This window comes from Rhinichthys klamathensis, unplaced genomic scaffold, assembly GCF_029890125.1.
Source record: "Rhinichthys klamathensis goyatoka isolate OS25496 unplaced genomic scaffold, OSU_Roscu_1.1 h1tg000136l_1, whole genome shotgun sequence".
Taxonomy (NCBI): Eukaryota; Metazoa; Chordata; class Actinopteri; order Cypriniformes; family Leuciscidae; genus Rhinichthys; species Rhinichthys klamathensis.
In genome coordinates this window covers 715242-729724 of record NW_026606671.1, presented here as the reverse complement: position 1 = coordinate 729724, position 14483 = coordinate 715242, and positions in this window count along the sequence as shown.

The window sequence follows — 14483 nt, the reverse complement described above, 5'->3', positions numbered from 1 at the left end:
TAACCTTTTTAAACGTACATGTAAAATATTTTTCAAGGCGATCATTATTTAGAACTTAATCACTTTATTGTTTCCATGGTGACGCGTCATACGCTGATTTCACGCAGCCGCCATTTTGAAATCGAAAGCTAGGCTCCGATGGGAAGAACCCCGGAAGTACAGATAGACAACAATGCCTTGGACTACCAACCTGAAGCTGCTGCCACGATTTACACTATTGGATGTTAATATCCAATATAGGATATGTAGGCTATATAGTTCGTTCCTGCTTCTTTTTTTACATTCTAAATTATATATATAAAAAAATATTTATAAATGAATTTCACTGTATATAGTCTTAAGTATGAAAGAAATGTATGTACATTTTTAGAATAACTAATTTCTACATTAAACACAACAATACGCCATCACATTCATGACTCTCCTATGATTAAAAGCGACACTTCCGGTTTTCTTCCCACCGGAGCCATTTCAAAATGCCACCGAATGACTAATGATCTGCTTTTATTTCATTTTTTTATTCAAAATATTCACAAATTTGTTAGCTATGGCATGAAATATTTGATATTCCGATTGACAAATATATGCAAGTGGAAGTGTTATGTTGTTTTAACACCTTTATAACGATCGCGTTAGTTGAGCTATGCCTCCATGTTAGTTTGTGCCACTGTTCAGAGAATCGGATCTGTTGGTTCTCTTACGAGAGGTTCTCTCGTATTGCGTAAGCTAGCTTACGCTGCGGGAAAGATTCATCTTTGCTGAGATATTGAAGCCAAAAAATTATTTCATAATTTGTATCCATTGACAACGCAGTTCCTCTGTGGCAGACCTAGAGCAGGCTAGCTAGCAGCTCATTAGTTCGCTCAGAGAGAACTGCTTAAGCCTATGGGAGAGCGGGGCTGAACCCGCTTCCAATGAGAGGCGCCCGCGCGCTCATTGCGTCATGGCCCACCAGAATGGGCGTGGCTATGGTGTATATAACAGTCTCTCCCAGGCTTATATGTTGATTCATTTCATCTTCAGCAAGCTGCACGCTTCTGCTGTCCTGAGAAAAGCCGTCGCCGTCGAGAAGGCATCACTCTAGCGAGCTCCCGGACCCTGAAGAAGCCGGCCGTCTTCGCCACCTTCAGCCGCTCTGCAAGCTAGCGCCATCCGACGACTGTATCCTTCTCTTTTCTCTATTTATATCTAAAAGAGCCGAGCGTCTTTTTAAAGATGTCTCGTTTTTCCTGCGGCTCTTGCCGCGCTCGTCTCGAGGACGGAGACCGCCATGTCATCTGCGCTCTCTGCCTGGGACTCGAGCACGCAGAACTCGCCCTCGCGGATGGAGGATGCGACTTCTGTGAGAGCCTGCCGTTGTCGTCCCTGCGGGCACGACTTCTGGCAGCAAAATCCGCTCCCGCGCCGCCTCCCTCTTCGCCGCGTAAGAAGAAACGCCGCTCCCAGAGGCCGCCGGAGCCCCCAGCGGAACCATGCGGGCCGCCGCCGCCGCCTCCCGCTTCCCGCTCTCCCTCCCCGCCCCTGCCGGACATACAGTTGCCGCCGAGTGGCCGCTCTGTCGCTTCCGATGACGCCGCGGAGGAGAAGGACTCCTGTTCACTGCTCGCATCAGACAGTGAAGAATGGTCATCTCTCGGTTCCACGAGAGAGTCGGCGGGGATCCGCGCCGGGATAGAGGAGGAACTAATGCGCCTCCTCTCACAGGCCGTCGAACGCCTCGGTCTCGAGTGGTCTCCTCCACCCGAGCAGGCCCCGAACCGGATGGACGGCAGCTTTTTTCATCGACGCTCGACCCCCGCGTGCAACCGGGCCGCCCCATTCCTGCCTGAACTTCACGCTGAGCCGACGAAGTCCTGGAATGCCCCGCTCTCGGCTAGAAACCGCTCTGATATATCCGCCTCGCTGCGCTCGGTGGACGGAGCCGCCGAAAAAGGTTACTCAGCCATGCCGCCTGTCGAGGACTTGGTCGCCGCACACCTCTGCCCGCCCTCTGCTAGATGGCGCTCTTCCCCCACGCTTCCTTCGAAAGCTTGCAGAGCGACCTCGAGCTTTCATGCTCGCGCCTACGCCGCCGCCGGTCAGGCCGCCGCAGCGCTACATTCTATGTCTGTCCTCCAAGTATTACAGAGCGATATTCTCCGTGAGTGGGCCGAAGGCGGTAGAAACCCCTCCCCCGCTGTCACGGATCTGAGAAATGCTACGGACCTCGCCCTTCGCGCCACTAAAGCCGCCGCACAAGCTCTGGGGAGATGCATGGCCAGCCTTTGTGTTGCCGAGAGACACTTATGGCTCACGCTCGCCCACATGGGAGATTCTGAGCGCGCCGCGTTTCTTAACGCGCCCCTCTCCCCGACGGGCCTTTTTGGATCTGCTGTCACGGGAATCGTCGATCGCTTTTCTGAGGTCCAGAAAGCTACTCAGGCGATGAATTTGTTTCTGCCCCGCCGCGCTAGCTCTTCCGCGGGCCGCTCTCGCGAGCCTCCTGCCAGAGCTCTACCACAGCGCCCCCCTCCGCAGACTCAAACAGCCCAGCGCAGACAGGGCGGCCGCCCTCGCTCTCGCTCTGACAGCCGCCGCAGACCGCCGCCCCCACGAGGCCCGCGACCTAAGATCACGCTGAAGCCTGATCATCAGAAGTCTGCCTAGCAAAGTCAAGAAAACGACGGTGCTCTCCCGCTGCGGCCGGACCGCCGTCAAAGCTTCGCCCTCTGCAAGTCCCCGTTATTTCGCCGACTGCTGTAGTGTTGACCGCCACAAACAAGCCGGTGTCCCAGCCCGCTTGCGAGCGACAAAAAGCCGTTTTTACGGCTACCCAGAGAAATCTCAAAAAGAGAAAATTTGCCAGTTGTGTAGAAAATGTGCCAACAATCATGTGCTCACCCATACACACAAGCATAACATATCCCGTGTCTCTATCAGAGCCCCATCACATGAAACGGGCACAGCCCGCTCTAATATCAGAGAACATAAACACGCCCACGAGCTCGTGCGCGTGTCCCCTCTCTGCTCGCTCTGTTTCACGGCCCATAGACTCCTCTCTGAGTGCAAATCCCGTTGCCACACACATTCAAAGCGCGCCCACACACCGTGTCCAGCCCGCTATGTGCAGCAATCAGGGCGATATAGCCATTCGGCCACTAGCCGCATGCTCCAAAGCGTGGGAAGCCATTCCAGGCATTTCCCCGTGGGTACTAAGCATTATAAAGAACGGCTGTCTGCTACAGTTTCGCCGCCGCCCGCCTCGTGCGCGCGCGCGGCTCGAATCTACTGTCAGCCCGCTGGCCGCCGGCACGCTCCGCTCAGAAATTGCGACGCTGTTGCAAAAGGGCGCCATAGAGAGAGTCCCACCATCTATGACCGAGTCGGGGTTTTACGGCCGTTATTTTCTGGTTCCCAAGAAAGACGGCGGCCTCAGACCGATTTTAGATCTCAGGTCTTTGAACAAAGTGCTCATGAAGAGACCGTTCAAGATGCTCACTACCAGGAAACTCCTCGCGCAGGTGCGCCAGGGGGACTGGTTCATCTCTCTAGACCTGAAAGACGCCTATTTTCAGATCCAGATAAATCCCCGTCACAGGCCTTTCTTACGTTTCGCCTTCGAGGGTCATGTTTATCAATACGCCGTTCTCCCGTTCGGCTTATCCCTGGCGCCCCGCACATTTACGAAGTCCATGGATACGGCGCTCGCCCCCCTGCGGAGCCAGGGGCTGCGCATATTGAATTATCTGGACGACTGGCTGATTTTGGCCCAATCACAGACGGAGCTTCTGTCGCACCCATCGACAGTTCTCCTCGACCATCTGAAAACGCTGGGCCTCTCTGTCAACTGGACAAAGAGCTCCCTTCAACCCAGTCAATCGATTTCCTTTCTAGGAATAGATTTGAACTCGGTCACGATCACGGCTCGCCTGTCTACACAGCGCGCGCGCAGTGTACAGCGACTGGCCGCCTCGTTTCAGATGGGCACCCGCTCACCTCTGAAAACTTTTCAGAGGATGCTGGGTTACATGGCCTCAGCCTCCGCTGTGCTTCAGCTGGGCCTTCTGCACATGCGTCCGCTTCAGCTTTGGTTAAACAGCCGTGTACCCCACCGCGCGTGGAACACGGGCCGCCAGCTGATCAGAGTTACGCAGACATGTCTCACGGCGCTGCAGCCATGGACAGTAGCAGAATGGTTTCGACAGGGCGTCACGATGGGGACCTTTTCCCGCCGAAAGGTCATCTCGACAGATGCATCCAACACGGGTTGGGGTGCAGTCTGCGAGGGCTCACCGGCCTTCGGCCATTGGTCGACACAGGAAAGCCCCTTACACATAAACTGTCTGGAAATGCTTGCGGTCGAGAACGCGCTTTCGCGCTTCCTCCCGCTCATTCGGGGACACCACGTCCTGATCCGTTCGGACAACATGGCTGTGGTCTCCTATCTCAACCGTCAGGGCGGTGTCAGGTCCAGGAATCTCTTCCTACTGACACACCGCATTTTAGTTTGGTCTCAGAGCCGCCTGCTTTTGCTCAGAGCGACGCATGTGCCGGGCCATCTGAACGACGGTCCAGACATACTGTCCAGGAACCTCATCTCCTCAGGAGAATGGTCCCTGAACACACAAACGGTCCAAATACTGTGGCGGCTATTCGGCAGAGCAGAGGTGGACCTCTTCGCGTCAGAAGAGAACGCTCACTGCCCAATATTTTTCTCAAGGAGCGAGGACGCGCTAGCCCAGGAATGGCCTCGCCGCCCGCTCTATGCATTCCCTCCGATCGCTCTGCTACCACAGGTAATTCAGAGGATCAGGGACACACGCCACTCGGTGCTCCTCATAGCCCCGCGTTGGGAGAGTCAGAATTGGGTTCCGGAGCTCACTCAGCTGTCACAGACAGCCCCGTGGCCCATCCCAGTCAGAGCAGATCTCCTCTCTCAAGCTCGCGGCACGATCTGGCACCCCCATCCACGGCGCTGGGCGCTACATGCATGGGTGATCAACGACTATTCGTCGATTTGCCAGAAGGAGTAAGAAACACTATCATACAGGCTAGAGCACCTTCCACGAGAAGGCTCTATGCGTCTAAATGGTCTGTGTTCTCAAAATGGTGCACCGACAAACATCTGGACCCACGGTCATGCAAGGTGCCGCCTTTGCTTGTTTTCCTTCAAGAGATGCTGGACAAGGGCAGGTCCCCCTCCACTCTCAAGGTTTACGTGGCAGCCGTCGCGGCGTTCTCTGAACCCCGACACGCTCAGTCCCTGGGCAAAGACGAGTTAGTCATCCGCTTCCTCAGGGGAGCTAAGAGGATGAACCCTCCGCGCCCCCCCTCGGTTCCTATCTGGGATCTTTCTATAGTTCTCGAAGCTATGAAAGCACCCCCGTTCGAACCGCTCGAGTCTGTGGACCTAAAATACCTCTCGCTCAAAACCGTTTTTCTGACGGCTCTGTCCTCAGTAAAACGCGTGGGGGATCTTCACGCGCTCTCATCCAGCGCCGCGTGTCTCGAGTTTGGACCGAATGACTCTGTTGTCATTCTCAAACCTAGACATGGCTATGTCCCGAAGGCGATTGGTACCCCGTTCAGGGCTCAGATTATTTCCCTATCGGCTCTGCCTTCATCCGATAGTGAGCGCGACGCCAATCTCCTCTGCCCGGTGCGGGCTCTGAGATTGTACACTACGCGCGCTGCCGCGTTCAGACGCGCTGAGCAGCTTTTCGTGTCGTTTGGGGGGCGCACCAAAGGTCTGGCCGCCTCTAAACAGACACTGTCTAGATGGATAGTAGACGCTATCGCCTCTGCTTACGCATCTAAATGCCTGCCCTGCCCTCTGGGCATCAGGGCGCACTCCACTAGAGGCATGGCCTCATCGTGGGCATGGTCCTGTGGAATTTCCATTCATGACATTTGTGTGGCCGCGGGATGGGCCTCCCCGTCCACTTTTGTCAGATTTTACAACTTGGAAGTTCCCGCCTTGCAGGCAAAATTACTCTAAGAAGCTGCATTACTGGGAGTCCCTCACACAACCGGTTCGCCCCTTGTGCTCTCCTTAAATGCTTATACACTTCATCATACATGCTTATGTATACACTTCATGTGCCCGCTCTGCCGGCCTCATAATACATTCACTCCACGTTAAAAATCCCCCGGTATCACCCTGGGATTCATGAGTGGATTCATAGCGCGCACAGCGTTGACCAGGTGTTCCCGCAGCGTAAGCTAGCTTACGCAATACGAGAGAACCTCTCGTAAGAGAACGAATCGGTTACCTAACGTAACCTCGGTTCTCTCTAGAAGAGGGAACGAGTATTGCGTTCCCGGCCGTGCTTGCGCTACTAGCGTTTCGCTTCACGCTGAAATAAATCAACATATAAGCCTGGGAGAGACTGTAATATACACCATAGCCACGCCCATTCTGGCGGGCCATGACGCAATGAGCGCGCGGGCGCCTCTCATTGGAAGCGGGTTCAGCCCCGCTCTCCCATAGGCTTAAGCAGTTCTCTCTGAGCGAACCAATGAGCTGCTAGCTAGCCTGCTCTAGGTCTGCCGCAGAGGAACTGCGTTGTCAATGGATACAAATTATGAAATAATTTTTTGGCTTCAATATCTCAGCAAAGATGAATCTTTCCCGCAGCGTAAGCTAGCTTACGCAATACTCGTTCCCTCTTCTAGAGAGAACCGAGGTTACGTTAGGTAACCGATTCGATTTACAGCACGTGAATTCATCCACTTCTCCCGAAATACATGAAAGTGGCCGGTGAACTGGGAGAAGAATAGAGTTAACTTTAAAGTTATTTACACAATGTGTAACATTATCTGATATGAATAAAACGTGTCATCTAATTAATGGAAATTAGTATTATTTCCGCTTCCATAGACATCAGTCAGTGTGTATTTTACAAATTCTAAATGTATTGTTTTTTAGTACTTATGTGAATTTAAATGTCTGAAACCTAAAATAAACATTATGTGGTAAAAACAAACACTGAATAATTGTGATATTTGACAGCGCCTGAGTGGCGTGCGTCCGTCTCTGGCTCAGCGCCAGCAAACTCCGAAAGCACATTTGAATTTAGCAGTTGATCACGTGATGCACTGGCCGTACTCACTCACACCGGTGTAATCGTATCGTACGCTGACGCTCCAGGGACCAGCCAAGACTGATCACACAATAGACAGTAAAAGATCAGACCGGTTTGATCTTACGAGCGAAATTCAGTGATTCCTCTGCGTACCCAGGGCTTAATTTGAGCCGGAACACGCCGGAACATGTTCCGGCACCTCCGACGTTGGATCCGGAACCTTTTTTTTATTGGATCCAGCACCTGTGTCACTATGGAAAATTTATAATTACTGTTTGTGTAGTGTTCAATGTTGATATCTGTCGTGTTAGTCTTTATTCCCCATTGAAGTTCCACAAAAATCTTGTGTTTGCAGTTTCGATGCGTTTTTGAGGTGAATTTTCGGCACACCGGACGAGAAGCGTCGCGCAGCATCGTGCAGTGCCACATCTTTAAAATTCTAACATATTCTCTATGTAGACACACCGGCAGCGCCATTCGGCGTTGTTAATGTAAATACTGTCTGACTTCACCCTGTGCTGCATGCAATATACATTTAGTTTTACATTCATTTACAGAAATAAGTTGCTTGAATGAAAATTGCTGATGTTATCGGATTTTCAGGTGAGATTCTCAATTCATTCAGTTAACGGACGCTCTGAGGTGAAGTGTTCAGAGTCTGCAGACTAGCAACGATTGTACAGTAGGCCTACAATCATAACAATACAGACATTATCTTAATTCCATAATGTCCTTAAACATAACAATATTTCATAGCAAATTTCTCAGAAATCTTTTTTTTTCTTTCTCCTGGACAGTGAAAATACAATCTCTCCGACAGCATTATCATAATTTTTTTTTTGTATGCAAAACCCATGCAGTTAAAAAAATATATAATAAAAATGAAGGCTCTACTACTACTGTACTCAGCTTCTACGCCAGACCAGGGGCTTTCAATCGTTTTGATGGCACCGACCTCGGAATATGATGATGTCTTAGCATGGGACCCCCTCCTATAAGTCAGATACTGTATTGTTTCATGTATCAAGGTCCATTTATAAATACATAAATAAATCTGGAAAATATTAGATATAAATATTAATAATAATATAACAACAAATGGAGCACAATTTATTTCCACTATATCACCTTGTAATATATTTTGTATCCCCAGAAAAAGGTCCAACAGATTATGGCCACAAGTTAAAAATCTCTCCATAATCCTGTTTAAGGGACACTGCTCAGAAGCTGACACACTTCAGAGAGAGAGAGAGAGAGAGAGAGCCAAGTCTACAGCGCTCTCAGGCTCTACCGCAAGAGTTTCAACATTCACAGTAAAGCCAAGTTCTAGCCATTAACACCCATAAGATAGTTACATCTCCACGGCCCTCAGCAGGGCCGTGCACAGACATTTTGAAGGGCAGTGGCTTAAACCAAAAAAGGGGGCACTATAAGGAGTTTGACTGACAACATACAAGATGGTGACCCAACCCCCCTCCCCTCCCCCAATTTGAGTTTGACCTATAAACTATCAACTTAGGGATTTTTAAAAGTATATTAATTTAGCTAAAGTATTTGTATCAATACTATGTGTCTTTTGTGTTGGTTTTACCCCGTGTGTAGGCTACCTCCTTGCCACCTCATACATTAATACGATTTTTAAACTAACAAACCACCTTTATGATTTATTTTCACACAAAATCTGTTGCTCCATCAATTTTCAAACATATATTTTTCTGCAATCATATGTGAAAAGCAAATGTTAGGGTGTTCCTTTAGCCCCATTGTAACCTAGCTAAGGTACTATTCATTTAGATCAGTGTTAATTTTGACAGCAAATTTTGATTTAGTCTTAGTCTTTTGACTAAAATGCCATTTAGTTTTAGTCATATTTTAGTCATCTGAATTGTTTTAGTTTTAGTCAACGAAATACAATAAGGTTTTAGTCGACTAAATCTACAGTAGATTTAGTCGATTAAAATTTAATGGGTTCAGTGTTAAATTGTAATGCATTAATTTAGAATTTCTCTGAAATGTCCAAACCCATTATATATTCCCGTAGAAAACATCTATTAACCTGATAATATTAATAATTTTTAAAGTTTGAACATGCAATACAGACACATATTTAGCACTGTGACATAAAATAATATCTTAAAATTAAAGTCTTACATACATCATTCTTTATTCTTTCAAGCAGACATATTTATTTGTCTGAATTAAATCTAATTAATCCTTATTAAAGCTATTAAAGAGCAGTGAATGCTTTACTCTTTTTATTTTGTTGTTTGAGTAATATTAAGTGCACAGACGGCATTAGGTTTATTACGCACTGTCACTTTAAGACCGAGTGTGCAGATCCAATTGCACTGATGCACATCCGATATTCTCACAACTGTACGTTCTGTAAAGACATAACTGACTGCGTTTAAGTGAATAATCTCCAAAACGGACATTTAGACATAATGATGTGTGTATTTGTCCATTCAGACGCGAAAGAGAGCTCAGTTCAGTCCTTGCGTGCTGCTCTGTCTATGTGCAGGGCTGCACGCGTCGGGTTGTGTGTGTGTGTGTGTGTGTGTATGTATGTGTGTGCACGCACAGAAAAAAAATACAGAATAAGGGCCATTGCACACTGCGTTTTTTCGTATTCGTGATTCGTTGGCTCTGAATTGTCAAAACACCATTCAAACTCCATTCAAACTGCTGGCTACGGTTCGATTAGATTTTTACCCGATTAGATTTTTTTTATGACGGACGAAAGTTTCGGAGGCAGTGTGCAAGTGTGATTGACATAACGTGAGGTCGTATTTATTTTTTAACGTGCGAAAATTCTGGAGCAATAACATAACGTTTTTATGGAAATCCTCTGGAGGGTTAGGGAGGGGGCGAGAGGGGCACCTCAGCTGATGAGGGCAGAAGGGCAGTGGCTCTAGCCACCGGGCCACCCCCCTGTGCACGGCCCTGGCCCTCAGCAGTTTACTCATTCTACCCATAAGTCCCCAGTGCTGCAAAATTCAGAGCATGTTCACTCGGTTCTGCTTTCTGTAGACATCTCTAACTGCTGATAATAATGTACATCTAATAATGCACATCATCATTATATACACATGTGATGAGTTTAATTTACACTGAAGTCTAATTCAGCCAACGTGTATGAATTGCTAACTTCTTGTGTAATGAGCAAGTGACACGCATGAAATGAAATGTCCAACCGCTGCGAGCCATAAATTGTAGAACAGGTGGAGATGAACCGCTGACTCGTATGGCAATCGCAGGTGCACTTGAGGAGAGCATGCTGAGATCATTCAGCAGTCAGAAATCACAGACAGTTTGTTTCATGTATTTAATGGCTAGTTGCATGACTATTTTTGCCCTTCCAAAAATATTACACCAGCATGACTGAAAAATAAACACTTTTGCAATTGACTGCCTTAAGAGTTTTTGTGGTATATAACAGTGTTTCTCAGTCCTTTTGGTATAGGGTTCAACTACTTCTTCATCTACACCAATCCAGAAATAGGTTTCTCTAGTTTGTGTGTAAATGAACTATTTATGATGGGTACACACTGCACGGTTTTAGCCCTGATTACTTGCTGTCAGTTTTGCAGAAATCGCAGACAAATGCGTGCTTGTTCACGTGAGTGGCAATTGTGTAGCGCGAATGAACAAAGATGCATTCTGAGAGAAGCGCAGATGTGTTGCTGATGCCCATGAAATATTTAGCATGCTAAATATCTGGACCAGTCTACGACGTAATAATGTTGCCTTCGGAGGATGCATTCCAAGGTAGACACCTTCATATGATCGAATTTTGAAGGCAGCATATATCCTTCGCTGCATTTGATATCCCACAATCCCGTGTTTTCCATTCTGTTACAGTTGAGCTAAAAAATAAAGATGCTGTCTCCGTTGCGGCTGATGGTCAGTTTGTGTGTAAATGTATGTTTTTAACCAACCTTTTCCACTTCTGATATAATTACAGCGATAAACTATTTGCTTAGTAATCAAAGCTCACATTATTTTGTTATTAAACCATTACTCTGATTTAAAAGTAGAAAATTGTGAGGTGTGCAAACACTGCCTACAAAGTCATTGCCTGATATGGCAGTGAGGCAACAAGTCAGCTGCCTATAAGTTCACAGACGCCAAAGTCATGCAGTGTGAAATGTGTTCTGACTGGAATGAGCGACAACCTACAGCCAATGAAAGCCCATGATACAGGTCAAGGGAAAGTTCAAGAGGAGGAATCCAACAGTAAAACATCAGCAAGCATGTCTTCTGCAAGCAACCATTAACTTCTTCATATTCTTATTCTTTTTCGCAGAACAATCGGCGCACAGACAACTTGAATCATAAGCTTCTTGTGTGCATCCTTTTCACAAGAAGAAATCCAGTCTCTCACGTGATCTTACATCATTTCCTGTATAACTTCTCCCGTGCGTTTTGTTGTGAAACGAGTTTAAAAATCATGCAGTGGGTACCCAGCATTATTATACTGGATATAATTTTAAATGATCATTCATTTTATTAAAAAATAATAACATTATTAAACAAACAATAAAAATAAATTCATCAATCGATAATTTGTTTTATTTTATTTGTAAAAAATGGATAAAAATAGCAGTTTGAAAAATGCAGTCTTCAATTTTTTAACTAATCTGTATGGTTGTGTCTAAGCTTAAATAAATAGATTTAATAGATTAAATAGATTCATCTTTAAAAGTAGGATAACTTTAGTAAAATTATTCATTACAAACAATAAATAAAAAAATGATTATTGTAATATTTAAACCATCCTTATATTAAAGATAATTGTTAAATAAATATCAGTAGTATTATAAATAAATTAATATATTAAAATAGTATTAATAAAAAAACATCTCAGGTTGAGAATTACTGGTACAGCATGCTTTTTGTTTAAAGAAAAAAGAAAAAGAAAAAGAAAGCAAGCAAGAAATATATCAGGACATGTGGTGTTAAATGTGCTACTTATCACCTTTGATTGTAACCAAGCGCCTACAGCAGCAGAAGTAAAGTGTGTGAGCTAATGAGCAGTTTGATGCTGACAAAACTGCAACAGCAAATTAATACTGACAGAAAGGAAATACTGTGGGTCAGCTCTGTGTCCTTCTATCTCTCAGCCTTATGATGAAGTGAAACTCTTTTTGCTATGATGAAGTGAAAATGAAGTTTTCTATACAGAACCAAACAAAAAGCCCTTATATCAGTCACCTCTTGCCCATGGTTATAATGGACCATTAGCATGAGCACTGGGTTACAGGGGCAAACCCCCATCCATTTTGACCTTAAATCAGACATGACTTGCAGCACAAGTCCATTTATAGAACCACAAAGCAGAAACAAAAACTAATGTTTAAAGGGGTCATCGGATGTAAAATTCACTTTTATATGGTCTTTGCAGTGTGTGGACACAACCACCATACAATGAAAAAAATCCATTCACTCCTTTTGAATGCAAAACAAACGCAGTTTTGCATTCTTTGCGCTATCTGTTTACTCTTTTGTTTTTTTACATCAAATGATTAACTGTCAACCCCTTTGTCTCACACTTAGGCAGTTGCTGAGCAACATTAAGTTCAGTATACTTTGAGTGCATCACACGACAAATGTACCAAATTTTACATGGTTGAAGGTAGACATGATTTTGCAGTTAATATTTCAAGTAATAGGGAAATTGTAAAAGTGTATAAATAAATTAATTAGACAATTATTTTCTATGATTAATTGTGATTAAAAACATTTAAATTTGTATACGTTTTTTATATATTTGATAAATGTAATATTTTCACAGTTAATCTCCAAATAAATGTAGAAACAACATACAGTATATATTTTAAATACTTGTTTAATGGCATCTTTTTATGAATGAAGGCCAGTATCACTGACACTAAGCGTGTACTCACACTAGGCACGGTTGCCATGAACCGGGCCCGAGTACGATTGTCCCCCCTCCCCACTCCCCCTCTGGCCTGCACTCACATAGGGTTTCAGCATTCGTGCCGGAGCACGCTTACGTCATTATGGTGCGTGCGACGGTTTCGGGATAAACAAGAAGAGCGGCGCTCTCTGAACACAATGGAGTCCATCGCTCTGTTTTCTTTGTGGATAATTTTGTGTCGTTTGGTCCAAAGTGGTCCACAGCCCTCTCACAGCCTGTTGTTAAACAGATGCGTCGCCTTAGTGGCGCGAAAATTTTCACGTAATCGTGCTGCTCGTATGAGGAGGTTTGCAAGGTACCAGCTGAAGTGCAGCAAGGACTTTGCAGCTTTGATTACGGACTGTGTTGGTTTTGGAGCGTCGCAAAACCATGACGCCACCCGTCCTGTTCCGTGCTCCAGCACGGTTAGCGCTCACACTGCATGCGAACCGCGCCCAAGTCCAACTGAACCGTGCTCTGGCCCACCTCTTCCAAGCGGGCCAGGGCCGGCTAATCGAGCCGCGCCCGGGCACGGTTCGGAGCACTCACACTAGTCAAACGAACCGCGCTTTGGTGGTCAAACGCACTCGGGCACGGTTCAAACTGGCTAGTGTGAGTACACCCTAATACAGCTACTGATGTCTCGATGAGAATGATTCCCCCCCATTTTGAAACATTAATTATAGCCATTTAACATTGCATTGTAATTGAAAGCTATACAAAATGTTTTACATTTATTAGGCTTCATAAAAATATAACTATCTTTAATTTAAGTGAACCTAAAACAGTCCCCACATAAACCCATAATAATATTTAGTCATATACTCATATTTAGTCTACCTGTGGCCATATGTCTAACAGAAATTGAACAGTCTGCACTGCATAAATTATAATTTAAATATAGATTAATCCTTATTAAAGCTGCAAAAGACTGCATTAGTGGCTGCTGTCACTTTAAGACCTGCCGCTGCTGCACATGACGCGGATCTGACGTTTCTCATTCTCTCACAACTCTTCAGGTCACGGTCGTTTATGTAAGACTGCTCTTATCAGGATAGTATGAGGAGGATACACAACGGACATTTTAGCATTATTGTGTGTGTTATTGTTCGTTCAAGCACGAAAGAGAACTCCATTCAGGCGCGCTCAGTCTGTGCGCACGATACTGGCGCGCGTCTTTCTGTGCGTCATGTGTGTGGCTGGCAGGGTTGGGGAGTAACGGAATACATGTAACGGCATGTAATCAGGATACACAAATCCAGTAACTGTAATTCGTTACAGTTACATCAAAAAACTTAGTAATCATATTATAGTTACTTTTTGAAAAAAGGGGGATCCTTTCAGGATTACAATGGTTTCATTTAAAACTAAAGAAATCTGTATTTTGGCATAATAACACTATATTAAGCGTTGCTTGATTAATGACTCATGACACGAGTCACGTGTGCCACCCGCTGGTGCATGTGCAAAATAACAGCTCTCTACAACAATCTCCTCAG